This window comes from Dermacentor albipictus, chromosome 7 (assembly GCF_038994185.2).
Source record: "Dermacentor albipictus isolate Rhodes 1998 colony chromosome 7, USDA_Dalb.pri_finalv2, whole genome shotgun sequence".
NCBI lineage: Eukaryota > Metazoa > Arthropoda > Arachnida > Ixodida > Ixodidae > Dermacentor > Dermacentor albipictus.
The window spans coordinates 87,461,183-87,479,471 of NC_091827.1; the positions used below are offsets into that span (position 1 = coordinate 87,461,183).

The 18,289-nt window shown below is 44.5% G+C and overlaps 1 long non-coding RNA gene across 1 annotated transcript; it reads left to right on the forward strand.

Moving 5' to 3' along the window:
- Positions 1 to 8,336: 8,336 nt before the first annotated feature.
- On the forward strand, positions 8,337 to 17,946 carry LOC135899681 (uncharacterized). The gene is made up of 3 exons (XR_010563690.1): positions 8,337 to 8,550; positions 9,558 to 9,647; positions 16,964 to 17,946. It is a non-coding gene; the product is annotated as an uncharacterized lncRNA (long non-coding RNA).
- Positions 17,947 to 18,289: the final 343 nt, after the last annotated feature.

Sequence of the window (18,289 nt, forward strand, 5' to 3'; positions counted from 1 at the left end):
CTGAGGCTTGGCAGGGAAATAATCCCTCGCACATGAAGTAATAACCGGTAGGCGTTGTACAAAAAAACGAGCCATTCCTCATTACTCATTACTTCTAGCAGTCTCTGCTAGAAGCATACAGAATACACTCTCTCCAGACGAACTGCTAATAAAATTTAACCTGCAAGAATATTTTGGTACAACTTCTTTTGTGTGCTTGGTTCCGCAGTCATTTTTTGGTGTTCAGATATATTTGAGCGTTTCCGTTTTCTGTATGCCATGTAAAAAGGGGGTTCAAGTTTCCTTAAAAGGAATTTGTCACTTGTAGCCTGGGCCATCCCACATCCTTCTTATATAAAGAATATATTAATAAATAAAAAATGTTTTAGAAGATCCAGCGTTAGATCTTTCTGAGTGATATATATTGTATATGTGCACTTAGGCGAAAATACGTCTTTGCAACTTGCTGCTTGGAAAAGACAGTCCCGCCTGAGACAGCAATCATCGAAATAATTTTTGTTTCAGAAGCATATTTGTCATTGCAGGTGCCTTAAGCCCAATGAACATCACTAAAATCACACGGGTCCTTCGTCTGAACAATCGTCATGACACCCATTTCCACCATGTCGAGCTCGGTATTCTATTCTATTGTCTCTGAGTAAGCCATGAAAAATTGTAGGGATGATGCCTACAGGCAAACAGCCATTTGCTTTTTGCTCACAGTTCATGCCTTCGTTTTAGATTTAATGGCCACAGTGGTTACTCGTGGCCACCTTAAACCTGTCATGAAATTACCAGATTACCCTCACAAAATTGAAGACATGCTTTCAACCTGGTGGTTACGGATCGAAGCAGAAAACGCAAAAACACTTCGCGAAACATTGGAAGATGAGGAGAGTGTCTATAGCCCAATTGTGTCATATTTGGCTGCTCCCTTAAATGGGTGTCAGAGAGGTTGATCTCCCAGCGATGTCAAATACAATAGATGCGCAAAACGCATGACAGCCGAAAAAAACCCTGAACATTTATTAAAACCATGCGGCGTGTGATGGCCGCGTAATAATTTATTATAATATTTCCCTGTTTTCATGTTTTCTTTTCTGCTCGTTTGTCTGCGTATTCTTGCAATGTTATTTTTCCCGTAGTTCTCGTTATTTAACCGGCGAGTCTACATTTTCAGCTACGACAGTCACACGAGTATTCTGTCATCCAGCGTTGCCAACTCCCGCCAAGCTCTTTGCGACACGTGCATCAATGGTATGCCGTTTATGACGTCACACGTGGTGGTGGGGATACAGAACGACACCTTGTAAGAATGGCACTTTGCAGATCCAGTAATTTAGGGCATCCGCGATATGTCTCTGTACGCAGTTACGTGAGGGAACTTCCCAAGTGCCCCTAAATCTAGCTTCACCTATTAGGAATTTCACAATGCCAGGAATATTCTGGCCCCTTTTATCAACATGGGAGCGCTGAAATTTGTTTAGCAAGTTTCGTGAAATGTTAGCATTTGTTTGCGAAATTTACGCCACGACCGACAGCTACATAATTCAATAGCTCAATAGTACATAACATTGTGCCGTAGAAATCCAGTACGTTAGTTTTTGCTTGTTCTACATCTGCCTTTTGGTGTTTATGCTATCCGATTTATTTTTTTGTGCCAATTGGAAACAAAGAAAGTAGTTTTTCGATCGTGGGAATATTTTCTCTGAAGACTGGAACTTCTTGTGGGACAAAGAGATTTTTCTGGTTCACCTAATTTCAACTGTATGATGAGTATTTAACACTTAAACAATTCTGACTCATTCTATTCCCCACTCTTCTGGTATCGCTTAACGTCTGAACGTTGCCATGGCGGATACAAACACGTTCATTCATGTATACATACCACGACCCTATAAATATTTATCGCAGAAGTATGGCAATATAAACATGCTAAATTATTTTCTTTTATTTTCTATATACCGTCATGAAGACCGGTCCACCAGTCGAAACTGTTCAAATTAGGCATTTATTTTGTTTACATTGTAGCATCGCTCAAGTTCTTCTATATATGTATATATATATGTACGCAGGATGTCCCAGCTAACTTGGGCCAAGATTTTAATGATACCCAACAGCTCTAGAGAAATCTCACCGACTGCATAGAAGCCGTAGTCTTGTGACATTACCGCCAGCCTTTATTTCATCACGAGGTATTACTTAGTTAATTACCTTAAATTAGTGAACGTCTTCATTATTGCTTGAATAGCAAACATAACAATTACAAAGTTGTAGGGCACCCTAAATAACCTGCGAATCAAGCATTTATTGCGAGCTGAAGTGGTCCTGTCCAAAAAAAGCAAAAGCTCGCGAAATACGATATGGATGCGCACTCACACGCCGCTACTCAAGCGCCTACAAGCAACCATCGAAAGATATACGGCTCAATTTTCTTATCGCCGCACCCTACAAGGGTCCTCAACGCTTATCACTGCGTCAGCCGTGACCACCACATAGCATGAAGCGCTGTATCGAGCTGTCGCCGCTAATGAAGCAGGGTATCCGTGGCTATTCGCTTAGGAGGGCTTGAGTAGCGGCGCGCGAGCGCGTATTTATTTCGTATTTTGATGTTTCGCGCGCTTTCGTTTTTTCTCGGAAAAACCAACGAGGCAGAGCTGAGCCTTAACCAAATGTTTGACTCGCAGGTTATTTGTGGTGCCCAACAACTTTGTAATTGATATGTTTGTGATTCAAGCAATAAATAAATAGTTCAATAACTAAAAGTAATTAATTAAATAATACTTCGTGATGAAAAAAAATACTGGCCGTACGTACATACGACTACGGCTACTATGCAGTCGATGCGATTTCTCTAAAGCTTTTGGGTAGGTTTAAAATCTTGGTCCAGGTTAGCTGGGACACCCTGTATATTTTTGCGTGTGTGTGTGTGTGTGTGTGTGTGTGCGTGTGTGTGTGCGTGTGTGTGTGCGTGTGTGTGTGCGTGTGTGCGTGTGCGTGCGTGTGTGCGTGTGCGTGTGTGTGTGCGTGTTAGCTAGCTCAGGCGTCCCGGCCTCCAGCAGGAAGCACTGTACCGGGCTGCTATAACAGTAGGCCGCTGGTACGCAGGCGAGCCAAGCCATGAGCGGTATCTCCGAGCAGGTCCGCACGGTATCAGGACGCCCGGTCGCCGGTCATCGAGCCTTGAACCGCCGTTCTTCCAGCTGCCGTTCGAAGCTTCCGCTCGCTCTCACGCTCTGTGTGCTCTGCACGCCGCTTCCTTGTCGGTGGCACGTGGTATTCTGCCGCAATGACCATGACCAATTCTCTTGTTACTGCCACAACACAATAATGATGATGAAGAAATTGCGGTGACTAACCAAGTCAAGGTGAAAATCTGTGTTATTTTGACTTGGTCAATGACCGCAATTTCTTCCCCATCATGTTACCTGACCAGACGAACTTCCGTCGTCTACAATCATCATTCCAAGCTGGTCTTGTCAACGCCATCACGCCACTATCCACATCATGACACACATTCATGTGACCAGTTCTTTTTATCGATCTAAAGCTACCAAGCATCTGCAGTTACCCTATTATAAAGATTAAGTCTAATAACTTGACCAATTACACACTTCATTCTGTGTTACACGGCGTTACGGTACAGACAGGCTCTCTCCAGGGTGGGTATTCGCCAAAGAATGCTTACTCATTGACGCGACCATTCTTTGTTATCAAATCTAAAGCTACCAATCATCTAAGTTACACTATTATAGCATTTAAATATATTCACTTCACAAATAACGCACTTAATTCCCAGTTACAAATCGTTACGCGACAGACACGGTTTTTCCGGGATACTCGCCAAGAAATGCTTCCGCATTAGAAGACACTCATCCGCATTCTCGACAATGACTGAAAATGCGAAGACCCAGCTCCCTTTTATGAAATTAGCATGATCACGTGACTGAACGTTGATACATCTGCTGGTCTGTCCAGTGTATACGCTACCACATGTCCAAGAGATACTGTAAACCACTAGCGCTGAACAATCAGTGTACTTGTTAACATGCCTTACAGAACAACCATTTGCGCTTGCGTCAATTCTTCATCTCCTATGTACTGCAGCGCACAGACCACCAAGTCTTCTATCCCCGGAAGAAATAACGTGGAGGTCGTAGCCGCCGGAACATTCTTCAAGCTATGCAAATTGGTGCGCACATAAAGTGTTCCGCCAGCTTGTTTTTTACGTGCATTGTGTCACAAAGCAGGCTGACTGCCTGGGCAGGCCTTACTTTCCAGCTTCTTGATCAAATGCTCAGAAAGGGAGTGCGCAGAAGTGAAGCGGGCAAAGCGCCTGCCTAGCGGCGAACAATCCAATAGCAATAACTTCCTTCTTTGGCATGGCGCTTGTACCGTCTTCTTTCTGTCGTCACCCTCAGTTTCTCTGTTATTCAAAACAGTCCGTCGAAAACACTGTTTTACACAAACTGACACGACAGCGCATTGTCTGGCCCAAGCTCCTACCTCCCCCTACTAACGCACTTTTCCTCGCACGCTGCTCATTTATAGGCCAGCTGCTACGAAAATATGGTGCACGTGAAATGTTTAGTTTCGGATGTGGCAGATACAAAGCAGCCTCTGTGCAAAATTTTGTGCTTGAAATGCATGTAGATGCGTCACAAAAAGCCTGCAAGGTTGGTGGTGTCCAAAAATCCAGCCGCTACTCACCAGCGGCTGCTGTCTTGGAGTAGCAGTAAACAGATATTAAAATCTGAATATTAGGGCTTAAACGCACTGCATGCGCCGGAAACAACTGCAGCAGCCGCAAACGTGTTAGGACTGCCATTAGATGGATATTGTTTTATAGGTACTTTTGATATCGAAAAATAAAAAGAGAAGCGCTGCCAGTTCCCCCCACCAGAAGTGACATATCGTCCAGAACCAGGCTCGTGCATTACAAACCGCACGTAAATGACGCCTCATATTCAATTCGATTTATTTGCAATCATGTTTTTAACGAATACTTCGTTTACTCGGTCACGCTTAATGTAATTGAGTTACATATTTTTGTAATCCATTGCATTTTACCAGTTACGTTGTTTACCAGGCAAGCTGTAAAACGCGATTTGGATTTCAGAAGCTGAACTTGGTGGCGACGCCTCGGAAAGTATTTGTTTCCTCATCTTGACACTCTCCCAGATGTTAGCTCATGAATTGAGCAGCTTGTGGTATGCCTCGATAGCGAAGGCCACTCGAGACGTAAATGCCACGAAATCACATACGGAGGGTGTTTTTTTTTTCAGCCCTTCAGTGGCCCAACCGGAGCGTCCTTCCCTAGTCCCAGCAACTATGTAGTTTTGCCCTTCATAGAGGCCACAGATGCTGAGTAGCCGCAATATTGTGCGCAAGATTCCGTATGCGTTACAACACCGCCTTACCCCGCAAGCCGTATATGGAGCGAACAAGCTAACCTTCATGTATTTCCCCCTCTTTTTTCCTTCTCGGGGAGGTCTTCAGTGCCGCTGCTGATGTCTCCTTAGAACTGAGATGAAACAGCGCGAAAAAGACGAGGACACAAGGAAACAAATACCACAGACAAGCGCTGCCCTCACCTCACCTAGTCCTCATCAAGATCTTACTGATGTCTCCACATCAAAACCATTACAAACAACATTATTTTAAAGCGATCGTTAGTGCAGTAAAGGAACGTATGAAAGGAAGCAGAGGACACACGAATAAGGGCGGGACCAGCTCTTTTAGTTTACTGTATCTATAAAGTGTTAACAAAAGCTCATGGGACGTTAACGTAAAAGTAATATATTACTATAGAGTAATTCCTTAATCACCTTCGTGGGTCAGTCATAGCTTATTGTAATCGAATAATCTTTTGAATGAAGTATCAGGAATTGCAATCGGTTATTTTCTTCCGTGTACCAATCTGTTCAGACCGCACGGCTCTTCGGATTGACCTCTAACATTAAGCGTTTGTCGTGTTTTCCGTCACCGCGCATATAAATCTCAGAGGTGGCGCATACTCTGACTTCAGCCCCCCCCCCCCCCCCCATGTGCCACAATCGTCTGCTTGGTTTTCATTTAAAAGCTTCTGTTAAAGAAATTATGCAATTACCAGCCCCATACCTTTGCCAATATTGATTCAGTACTCATTTGTAACCAATTTTTCCCAATTAAAATGTCGTTTTGGTTGGCCTTTAAGGCGAAGTATCTTTCTTTTTTTTCTTAACTACAGCATGTTTCGGATGCTCTTGTGCGGCTTCAGCCAGCTATGGTGCCTCGATTTTTCATGTTACATGCGTGGCACAAACCCATCTCCGACACAGGTCGGAAGCGTCTGCCTGGGTCAACTTCCCGAAGGTTGCGCAGATAGCAGCTCGTGAATAATGGCGTGTTTGTCAGCACTCATTTATTTAATGACTTGAACGGGACCGCTCAAATAATTCAGTCCGCACACATTGATTCACAGCTGGGCGCGACCGCACAAGTGCATCATCAGTTGTATCGCGAAAGGGCGCCGCGCAAAAGCGGGAAACAGGACAGGTGTCAAAGTAACAAGTAAGTTTTTATTTGACACGAAGCGCAGCTAAATAACACAGTAAACACAAAAAAGACACGAAGAGACGTACACGCCAAATGAAACTCAACAGGCCCACGCATGAGCAAAGGCAAGTAAAGGCTGGGAAAGCCAATCAGCTTCGTCTTATGCAAATACTAAAGTACTAATATATCGTATGCAAATAGAATATGAGACTGCCACTGTGAATAGAACAATGAAATATTCCATCTGCAAACACTGCCGGACTAACCGAAACAGATTCCTTTATGACAGTCTTATTGCACTGTTTAGAGAGACTTCTTTTTTTAATGTGTATGGGCGTCTTTTTTCTTCACGGTCTAAATGTTGCTTCGCCTTTTTTTATAACTTTATACCGACAGCGCCGTATGTTGTAAAATTTAACAATTTTTATTTTCCTAATGAATTCCTAATGGGTGTGCTACTTGGTATGATATTTTACTAAGCACTTGGTATGATCGAAGCCAATGCTGCGATGCTATTTTACGAAGCCGATGCTACGCTTTGTTTCGGTGTTCATCTACCGCACATTTATTTTCTGTCCGCCTGCTGCTTACTTTCTACGACATCACTGCTCACTACCAGCTGGGACGCAGGCAGTTTCTGGCTCCCCAGCCGAAGCTAGGCACACCCCAGGCCTCGGCGCTTAGAATGCTGCAGACGGGCTCCTTTCCGTCTAGATCCAGGCTTAGCCACTACACTCGGGGTGTAGATCCCCGCTGCCCCGACTGCGGCGAGAAACGGTCCACTTTGAAGAACGTGCCGTGTCAATGTTTTACGTTGCACCACTCACCTTCCAATAGGCAAGAAGACCGGGAAGAAGCCGTCAAGAGCGACGACATTCAGGTACAGCTTCGGGCTGTCCAAAGGACCTGCGACAGAACTGAACATGACGGTCTTCCGCCCCCAGCGTGGGTGCGGCCCGCGACTACGACAGTGTACTCCCTTAGGACCACATAAAGTTTCGTGATTGTCTCTCTCAGTCCTCCTACTGTTATGAATATTCCAAATTTTTCCGAAGTATTGTCTCATATTTTTGTTGCCCTTAAAATTCCTCTAACCCTAATTTGTGCCGCTCGATGCGCGTAAGGCGGTAAATAGAAGCTTCTTTTTTCATCTACTTTTCGCAGTAAACGTGATTACATAAATACCGCATGTTCCTTCTTGTGCATGAGCAAACAGGCCGTTTTGTGTAAATAAACTTCGCTTTACATGTACAAGCACGACAATGCGTTGACCAATACAAATCACTTTTTATTGATAATGCACGCTCGGGCTACCAAACTTTATCGATGTGGCCTTTCCGGCCTGCATATAGATTTCATCGCATGACAGCGAAAGGCAGTCCACCGCCATTCACCCTGCATCAAAAATAGCTATCCACACATTACTCTGACCGCATAGAAGAAACAGGGTTCTTCATAGCAAGAATTTGACAGTTTTCCCGCTTATAGAGTCGTCGGCAAACGAGGCCTGCCGTGGCTTCGGAAGCCGCAGAGACTTGTTATTATTTGCTGTATGCGTGTGGAGGTTGTTTAGTCTTGCAGAATGAACAAAACGCGACAGTTGGGTGACCTATCTTCAGTACCGGTGTGCCTGAAGGGCTTGATTTCAGGCTTTCTTGCCTCAACTGCGTGCAAGCAGCTTGCATGCGGATAGATTACAGCAGCGCTGAAAAAAAAGAAAGAAGGAAAATATCCGATTGCATCATCTGAAGGATAAACCGCTGGGAATGGTGACTCCTGCAACATGAGTTGTCTGCATTTGCGAATAAAACTGTTTGTTTCTCGAAACCTTCATCGCAGTATGTTTTCGTCATGTCTGTAGCGGCTCGCTGCCTGCTATATAAAACGCATTTCCCTTCGGCGTATTCACATTCAGTGCGATCTCAAGCGAGGCCGATACAAACTTCGACACAAAACTCAACACGTTATTCCACACTGAATTCAGGTCGAGCAGCCTGCAGTTCCAGCAAGAACGCAATGCGAATGCAATGAAAGGTACGTTTTCCAAAATTCTTTCAGAGTGATTCAGATATTCAATGAAATCAGTCAGCTTGTCGAACCGTTGGCTCCTGCTTTCACCTTGTTCTCGTTTGGCTCACCGTCTTGAATTTCAACCTCCCGCCTTCCCCGTGTTTGCCCTCATTAATGATGCGTACTTTAGTTTCTTACGCACATGCCTATAAGGTATGCTTTGTGTGAATGATTGGCAGTGTATTAAAAAAGAAGAGTTCGAATGCTTAATACTCACTTTTCTAAGCCGAGCTTAAGAAACTGAAACGAAATTTATCTCGCGCACCTTATAAATCTACATGACATCGCTAAAATCATTACAATGTCCAGTGTAGAACTGCAATTGTATTAAGAACGAAGTTACTCGTTCACGTCAGTGTGAATTCAGAAGCGATGACAAAAGGTCGATGCTGCGAACACAACACCGGCCGAAGAGACCTATAAGCGGAGATCTACATATGTGCTGTTATCCCTAGTTCCAATGCAATACATAAAGTCCTTGTCTTACGTCTAGCCTGTGGGTAACAAGTGCGAAGCGTGCGGAGCTTTATACTAAACACTAGCGTTGTGCTCGAACTCAACCCACCTCGTTCTAACAAAACGCGGAGAGGAGCGGGTGCGACACAGCACGCTTGAACACTGCTTGGCGATAGTTCGTCGTCAAGGGCGTGCGGATTGGTTCTTTTAGCAAAACCGCATGATCTACGTCATCCTATTTTGCTCAACCAGCCAATCAGCGCGCGCCTGATGGCGAAAAACTTTGATTATTCGCGAAAGACTAATGGCGGAAACGTTGGTCAAACAGCTGCAAATAGCTTAAAGGTATAGCGCCCGTTGTTTCCTTCATGAGTAAATAATTAATTAACATAACAGCAATAAAATTCATGGTTACATATTTTATTGTGTAAATTTCTCTAACGAACACTGCATTAAAAGTAGAGTAAGAACCATGCTCACATGCAGCAATTGAAAACGCCACCTTTGCTTTGCAGGGACAGGAGAGACCACGGCAATATTTGTCGCCGGCATCTTCGCTGTTCTGACGGTTGCCTGCTCGGCTTCTTCTTATGATGAATGTCCAGGTAAATTTCTCCTCTATAAGATGCCACGCAGAACGACTACAAGTTGGCACTGAAGTTCCTGCACGTGCTTGGAAAAAGGCTATTTAGGGAAAACGTGTTTGGCGCCGCCGACGCATCCTATTCTTCGCCGCTGGGCATCAGTGCTGGGCAGTATCAAAAATAAATCTATACATGTATGAAGATACTGGTTGGGTATACTGGTTTAGGTACTGGTTGCGTTGGGTATAGCTGATAATGGTGCAACTAAGCCACCTAATAAATGAATATGTCGCTAACGAACGCTCTACGCCAGCACATAAGCAGAACATGAAAGGTCATTGCAGCCTTAATGGCTCGCTGTATATACGTTGCGTCGCAAGAGACTTTCGCTGCCAGCGCTGTTGCTGCTGTATTTCATTCCGGTAATCTGGTATTCCGTAAACGGTAACACGTGTACAGACAAGGCCAAACTCCAGCGACGTATTTGCACCATCGTACAGATGTCTTTATTGACGTTCTTGTAGTTATATGGCACCCCGCTAGCAGGTCGGCAAGATGAGCAGGGACTCCCATTACTTACAAAAGCGAGAAGCAAGAACCCCGGACAACCCAGCTTATGAAGAATTTTCATGTTATGTAGCTAAAACAACCCCAATAAATTGTTTCACAATGAAGGCATTATACCTAGAGCAAGAAAGACAAAATTTCAAGATACTGACAAACATTTCATTCTTTCATTCAAATGAAACAAAGTTGCTCGGTGTTAAGAAATTTCCAAGCAAACATTTTTGTTTTCACGCGTTTCCTGCTATATTCATTATATAGATCTATAATATGAAATTTCCGAATGTATCAGCATATAGCAAGATACAAACAGAAAGTATCGTATCGAATACACTCTTTGCGGTAGTATATTGTATCTGTATCCCAAGTGCTTGTTTCCCGAGTATCATGTATCGTATCATGACCCAAATGCAAAGTATCTTTGCCCAGCCCTGCTGGACATCCTCCTGGAAGCCGTCTTCGTCCACCACATTCGTACTAGCATGGCCTTATGCTGGTAAAAATGAAGTAGATGACCAAGCTACCAATGTGATCCTGTGTCAATAATTTTCCTTTTTTCTCTTCCTCAAGTGTAGGGCAGTCAACCACGCAACTCCTTGGTTAGCCTCCCAACCTTTAGCTCTTCGTCTCACTGTTGCTCTCTTGCTGGTTGCGTGTTGTGGAAAATAATGTTCCTTTCTGAGATCATCATTACCTTTCGTGACGTAGAAGCGGCCGCTGACGGCTGAAAGTTCCGTTCTCCGCCCCTTCTTAAGAACGAGTTACGAAAAATATGGTGGACGACGCTGTTCGTGAGAGGGAGTAGGAAGATTGCGCTACTGCTCAAGGAAAGCAGCAATACGCAGGGTCTTTGAATGAAACAGATTCACTTTAAATGGTGCGCAATACATCGAGTACACGAAGCCAAGAACGACATGGACGCAGCACTCTCAAACAAACATTTCGGTGCAAGTGCAAGCGCTTACTAGAGGAAAGAACACGGGAACTTGCGAAAGAAGAGTATCCATGAAGAGCATGTGCCTACATCTCCCACGGATATCAATACGACAAAAGGCGCGAAAGATATATCAGACCTTCCCAACTATTACCACACCGTTAGAGGCACATTAGATTATAAATGTATTTTTCTGTCAGCGTACTCGATAGCTGACTCCCACGCTGGCCACCAGACTGGTGAATGCGGAAGGCCTCCGTAGTTTCAGGCGTCACTTCATTAGCGTTCTCAAGCAGAATACATGTTTATTTTTTTTTAAACAACACAACGCGAGCAGCGTAGTTCGCACGCACTGTGGGAATTGATCTTCTGCGAAGCATGTTGAAGCAGCTGGCTATTCACTATTAGCGACTGTTCATAGTGTTAACATATCTAGCCACCTTTGTGTAAGCCCTACTGAATGCAAGCAACAGTGTGTGTCACGCGAGGGTGCAATCTCACACCGACGACCTTAATATGACGGAAATGGCACGGCACGACCTTCTTTTTCTTTTTTCTTCTGTAAGTGCGAAGCATTTCCTTGCCTGGTCGGAGCCAATGTCCGACTAAGGTCACGCGCAAAGATGCGCCAATTTGATCTATGAAAAATGTTGCCCTATCTTGCACATAGTGCAGTTCGAAAAAGCGCCGGGCACAGTGCAAGCAAACAGTGCACATAGTGCGGATTAGGGCCTGCTAATTGGTCAGTATACATAGAACATCCTGCAAGAAACTAGTGGATATTGCGTCAACTAAAGTAGTCCGCTACGTCAGGTGATGAGCATGACTGCAGACGTGAGTTCCAACGCTAACACGCCGCCGATACCATGCCATCGTCGTCATTCCTTCATCGTCCGGTTATTGTGATAATGCTCTGGTTGTCATGTCATCCTAATCGCTTCCCAATTGTAACTCATTTGCTGTCACTGCGTTTTCACATATTTATCAAAGCACCGTTAGCATTACATCGTCGTCATGTCATCGCCGCCATCGTGTCACCATCCCAAAGTCACTGTCATGATAACGTGGTCGATTACATCATGTTTTTGCAGCGATTGCACCATCGTCAACCCGTTCCCATCATACCCTTATCCTCCCGCCATCATTGCGATTCCACCTTCGTCATCCCTTGGTCATCATTGCATCACCGACGCGCCATCGTCGTCATATTTTCGTCGCCTAATGATTGTCGTCATGCTGTTGTCATCATGCCATTGTAATCAATTTAACGTCGTCATCCGAATGGCATTACTGCAGCACGTGCAGCACGTTGTCATATCATCGTCGTCATGCCGCACTTACCACTCTTTGCACACAAGTTTGCTTCGCTTGACATATATGAAACGCTTCGCATAACAATAGAGACTTTTCGCCTGTCCACTATTCCGGCAAACGGGGTCGGTTTCGGTGGATTGCCGTATTTGCGGGGGCGTAAACGTGAGCGGCTGCAGCGGTACAGCCACCTGGTGGCGTAGAGTTTAACCAGACAAATACAGAGCTGATACTGCAGTAACATACTTTATTCTGCTTCGCTGCTGGTGCAAATTTCCCTCATGGTGAACATGATTACGCCGCTGTTGAAAATTTACACCATCAGCGAAGCAGAATATAGTAATCGGCTTTGTGTTTGCAAACTGCCCGTGCTTGCTGGAAGACCGGACGCACTAAAATTATTCTAATAGACACTCTTACGCCAGCCCAGTGTCCTAAGTTGTTTACCAGCTTGGGCTACTAGGCACGTGCTCGAGGTCTGCCACGGTGATCGTTCCATCGTTGTCATTTTAGCTTCGTGGCCTGACTCTCATCACCTCGTCGTCCTCCCACTTTCTACGCCAACGCTATGCCCCAAGTTTTCTAACAGTTTAGGCCACTAGGTACGTGCTCGTGATTCCATTGGGGTCATTGCATCATAATAATTCCGGCTTTATCATCCGACTCTCGTAACGCCGTCATTCTCACGCCACCATTTTAATGCTGTTGTCATGTGTTCGTTGTCACATCGCCATTGCGATGCCATCGGTGGTCGTCCCATGGTCGGCTCACAAGCTTTGTTATCCGGCACTCGCCCTACCGTCATCGTCGCGCCCTCGTCCTCACGCACGATTTAATGCTTGACGCAGTCGTCGTCACGCCATTATGATTATGCGCTTGTCATCACCGCATCGTACTCATAACGTTGTCATGCCAAGTGTCATAGAGCCGTCGACATGCATAATTTGTCATATTTTCATGGTGATACCCTCATATTCATTCCACAGTTATCTTCTAACTTCGTTATCTGATCCTCGCCATGCCGTCGTTGTCACTCCGGCGTCGTCGTTCAACTGTCACCATGCCTTTTTCGTCACGCTTTCGTTTTACTATCACCAGCACATCTGTAACGTCATCCCATTGTCATACAGTCGGCCAACTTCATCGTTCCTTCGTCGTCAATCCTTCTTCGTTGTTCTATCGTGGTTACGCCACCGTTATCGTGCCGTCGTGGTCATTGCGTCTTATACAGTCGCTGTCATGCATCCACTGTCAAATAGTTGTCTGCGATGGAGCCGTCGTAGCTGCGCCATCGCGGTCACTTCAACATCGTCATCCGACTCACGTCGTGCTGTCGCGACGAAACTATCATCATCATCATACAGGTTTCATAACACCGTCGTCTTGACGAAATTGTCGTTGTCCCATTGTCCTCATTCAGTTGTCGTGCCATCATAGTCATCGCCTCATCATACAGTCGCCTGCATACCTTCAGGGTGGTGCCATCACGTTCATTCTATCATCGTCATTCTAACTTCGACATTCGAGCCTCGTCATCGCTTCATCATCACGCTGTCGTTTGGCCATCGTCATCACTTCAATAACGTCATCCCATTGTGATCGTGCCGTCATGGCCATACCGTTTCAATTGACTGACCGACGTCAGTCCTTCTTCGTCATTGTAACGTAATCCCGCTGTAGTAATTCAATCGTGGTAGTACCGTCGTGGACTTGCCATGTCGTTGCTGTGCATTCATTATCCAGTCGCTGTCGCACGTTCATTTTTATACAGTCGTTGTCTTGCTGCCGTGGCCATGCAATTGTCGCCTATCCAGCTTCGTTATCTGGTTGTCGTCATAACGTTGTCCTCGCGTCGCCGTGGTCACGCTGTCGTCCTTATATCACCATTATCACTTAAGAATCGTCAACGTATTGCGATGTCGTCCCCGTCAAAATATGTTTGTCGTTCCATCGACGTCATTCCTGCTTCGCCATTCCATCGTCGACCCTGCATTGACGTCATACAGTCATTTCAAGACGCCATTGGTTATGGGTGTCCTCGGCAAGAGTGTGACATAGCAAAGTGGGACGATACCGGAGTTCGTAGCAACGGAAGTCTAAGAAGGACCGCTACAGACAAATGCTACGTCAGAAATACAGCGTATCGCAACGTTGCTACAGTGCTGATCACATTACTATCTACAATCATCTAGACATTAGTGCGGTGGCAAATTTTTTTTTTTAGCTGGCTGGATTTTTTTTCGTACTCTGCAGGTGGTGTCCTCACTATAATAAAACTCAATAATTTACCTACAAATCAAAAAGCGTTGTAGACAATTCCTTTCCTTCCCTTTACGGACAACATATCGGCAATTTTATTCAGGACAAGATAACGTTGCATGTAATTTCCCACAAATATGGCTGGCATGTTTGTTCCAGAATCAGATTCAGATTCAGATTTATTGGTTCCAAAAAAGTAGTAATTACATGATAAATATACAGACGAGGGTTCCAAAGTGAAAGAACTGTAGTGGGGCCCTCGGGTAATAATAACATTGATGGTGTTACCATCAATGCCATGTATGCAATAAATAGTACATGAGTTTTCGCCGAAGGTACAATAGTAATACTTTTTGTTATTGTCTCTCAATACAGCTAGGATGCCTAGAGCACGAAAAATTTAACGCTTCGTCTTGAACTCACCAAAATTAAAGCTCTTTTTTTTACACCACCTTTAAGGCAAAAGCACACTGTGATTGGCACAGATGGCACGCTCGTATAATTTTTTCCAGGAATGAAAATATTGCAGTCGTGTGCACTTAGTATATTGGTGTTGCATGTATTTTGGAAAGTGCGGAACATGCGGTTTTGTTTTTCAACATTAAGTTGTTGGGTTTGTTTACGAAATGCGCTTTATCACCGGAACGCTTTTTTTCTTTGTTTTTATATTACCTCACGTTATAAATCGGTCATTGGGAGTTTCTTCTTTATAGAGATGCCAGCTGTATAACAGTTGGGGACATGTCAAATTTGAAAACTAAACGCTAAATAACGGGAAAGATAAAGGCTATGTCAGCCTCCAATCTGTTGAGTTGAGCTTTAGAGAAATCGTTACTGTGCGATAAAGGCATGAATGGTGCGTCCGAATTTTGGCTGCTCGGCATTAGTTTCTTGTTTGTTTTTGGTGTCTTTAGATTCTTTTTTCTGCCTCATCATATGTTCTTTCTTCTCTCTGTTTTGCCTCCTTTCCTAAGATTTATATGCCGTCTAGCGCGAAATAAACCTCCGGTTGGTAGTCAGCGCTCCATTTTACCTCCTTGCGCTTAATCCCGTTCTTAATGCTGTTTCCTTTCGAAGGAGCACACTCTTAGGAAAATAATACGCCAACAGCTACCGTACGGTCTCAACTCAAAGGCAATAGCTTAAAACGATTGTCAGTATTCCTAGGCTGCAGGGGTAGAAGTTGCTACAGAATGTACAAGCGAATCACTGGGTGAAGTAATTTAGTTTGCCGTTTCGAGACGCAGTAAGCAGTACGAATAGTTTTCTAAATATTTGGTGGCAACCTTCTTTCAAATTGAGATTATCTTGATAGCCTTGATCCAGGGTTCAGGGTGGTTCGCGTCATAATTTCCTGCAGACAACTTAGTCATAGAATGACCTTTACCGCGCCATGTTGCAGCGTAAACTTTAAGGCAACAAATGATTGTACACTACCTACTGTCAAAAAATACCTAACGTGAGCAACGTGCCGCTAGGTTAGCTAATATTTCGTTGGAAAAGGTATCTCCTTGCATGTGGTGTTCGCACCAGTAATGCTACTTCTGGCTTCACTGAAAATCTTGCGTTGGTGCTGTTTGAGTATATTAAACCTTTATATATGTCTTGCGGAGTTAATAATAATAAATTTGATATAGAAAGTGTACTTCCTTCCCAGTGCGGCAGATCAATATGTTATTTTATTTATTAATTCGAATGCATTATAAGCCCACTTACGCGAAAATCCGTCGTAGTCGACGTGACCCGCAAACGGCACCAAAAATGGACGACACCTCGAAGAAACAACACACGTCAAGAAATGCTGGCATTGACGTCAAAATTTTCAGGCAGGTTGCTGTAAACTAAGTGGAACAATGGCTTTGAAAAAGAAATCTGGTGAATTTCTGCGTCGGCGGGAATCGAGCCCGGGCCTCCTGGGTGCAAGAAGAGCCCGCTTCCCCGACGCCACGCCGGCTCCGCGGCTCCGATTGGCGGAAGCTGTGCCTAGTGCGTGGGCCATGGCACATGTCACGTCACAGCCATTTGGCTGACTAAAACTGCCGCCTAATGCGCGCGTCATTGGGCACGTAACGGCGCTGACCACAGTGAGGAGGTTGGGCCACGTCATGAGTGCGTAAGTTGAGTGCGTTCATTACGTTCCCTGTTCTAGAAACGGTATAGTGCTTTTGCATTCGCGCACGTAAGCAGTCTTAAGTGTCCCTGCTGAATTATTTTTGTGCGAGCAAAAGATAGAGCGTACTTTTCTTATCACTATCTTTTTTTTTTTCAGACCACCAGCTCGTATCGGACGCTGCGATTAACGGTGCCATCTCTTCAATGAAGAACATCTACTTCACTGAGGAATTCGGGCTCGCGCAATGGTGGTGGAGCCCTTTGGCCCTTAATTTAACATCACTATACTTCTCCATAGAGGGCACTTTCGAGCCTTTTACGCGATACTGCAAAGGAGTAGACGCCATGGTGGATGCGGAACTTGAGTTTAACTGGGTCGTCAATGCAGAATGCACTATTGGAGACCAGAAAGACTTCCTGGGAGCCGCTCGTGTGTATTTCAACCAAGGGGTAGCCATGGTCCAGTTCCAGTTGAACTCGTCCTCAGAAAATCAAACTTTCACGTTGCACCCAGCAGCAGTGCGTCCCACGAGGCAGGGGACTATTTCAACCAGATTCTACACCATTGAGGCGCGATATTACATGGAATCGGTGCATATTCTGGTGAACCAGTTGGTTAAGCTCTATGCAAATGATATAGTTAGCTGGATGTCGGAGCGTTTTGTTATTGAGAACGTTTTAGAGTGGGGAATAAATAAAATGGCGCCCTTTTACCTAGGCTTGTAGAGCAATAATCCATAAAGTGTACAAAGTTACAGTACCCAAATAACAAAACATCTCGTTAAAAACTTTACTAGCTGCATTTATAAGTGTGATTCATTTATTTCCGGTCATGATCCGGAAATAAATGATCCGGAAACAAGATGATCCCGGCGCACGTGTACAAATCTAAATTAGTAACTGAAACGTTCTCCTTAGGGTCGTGCTTCAATCATTTTCAAAAAAGTAAAAGTTTGGTTTCGCGAACAAATTTCTGTGGTCAATGAGGTTAAATTCAGGCTATCCTCCTGCGTTGTCCTGGCATCTATGTCTGAATGCGTTACGCTGATCATTCTAAAGCATTGGTCCTCGTGCAAATGCCTACTTGTCTTATTTTATGCGCTCGCGATTTTTATATTTCAATAAATTTAGAAAATCTTCCGGACGTTGTAATACAACGGAAGCACCCTGTGTTGTCATCTCCCTCCATCCTTTGTTTGTAGCAGTTTTTTATTCACAATACAACGGGCTTTCACTACGCTGCATTGATGATATGCTGTTCCTTGAAACTTTCGCATTTATATGTGCGCCACTGTTTCGCGACAGCTCAACATTTCAGTATGTCGTAGCAATTTGCATTGGAGAGTGTGTCTACACAGCCAGCACGATTACTCCACTAATAATGGTTAAGTTTTGTTCAGTCTGGGAGGAGTTGATGACTATCCTTATCACAACGCTGATTCACTGATGGTGCTACAAGCACTCATTTGAAAAGCCAAAGCAC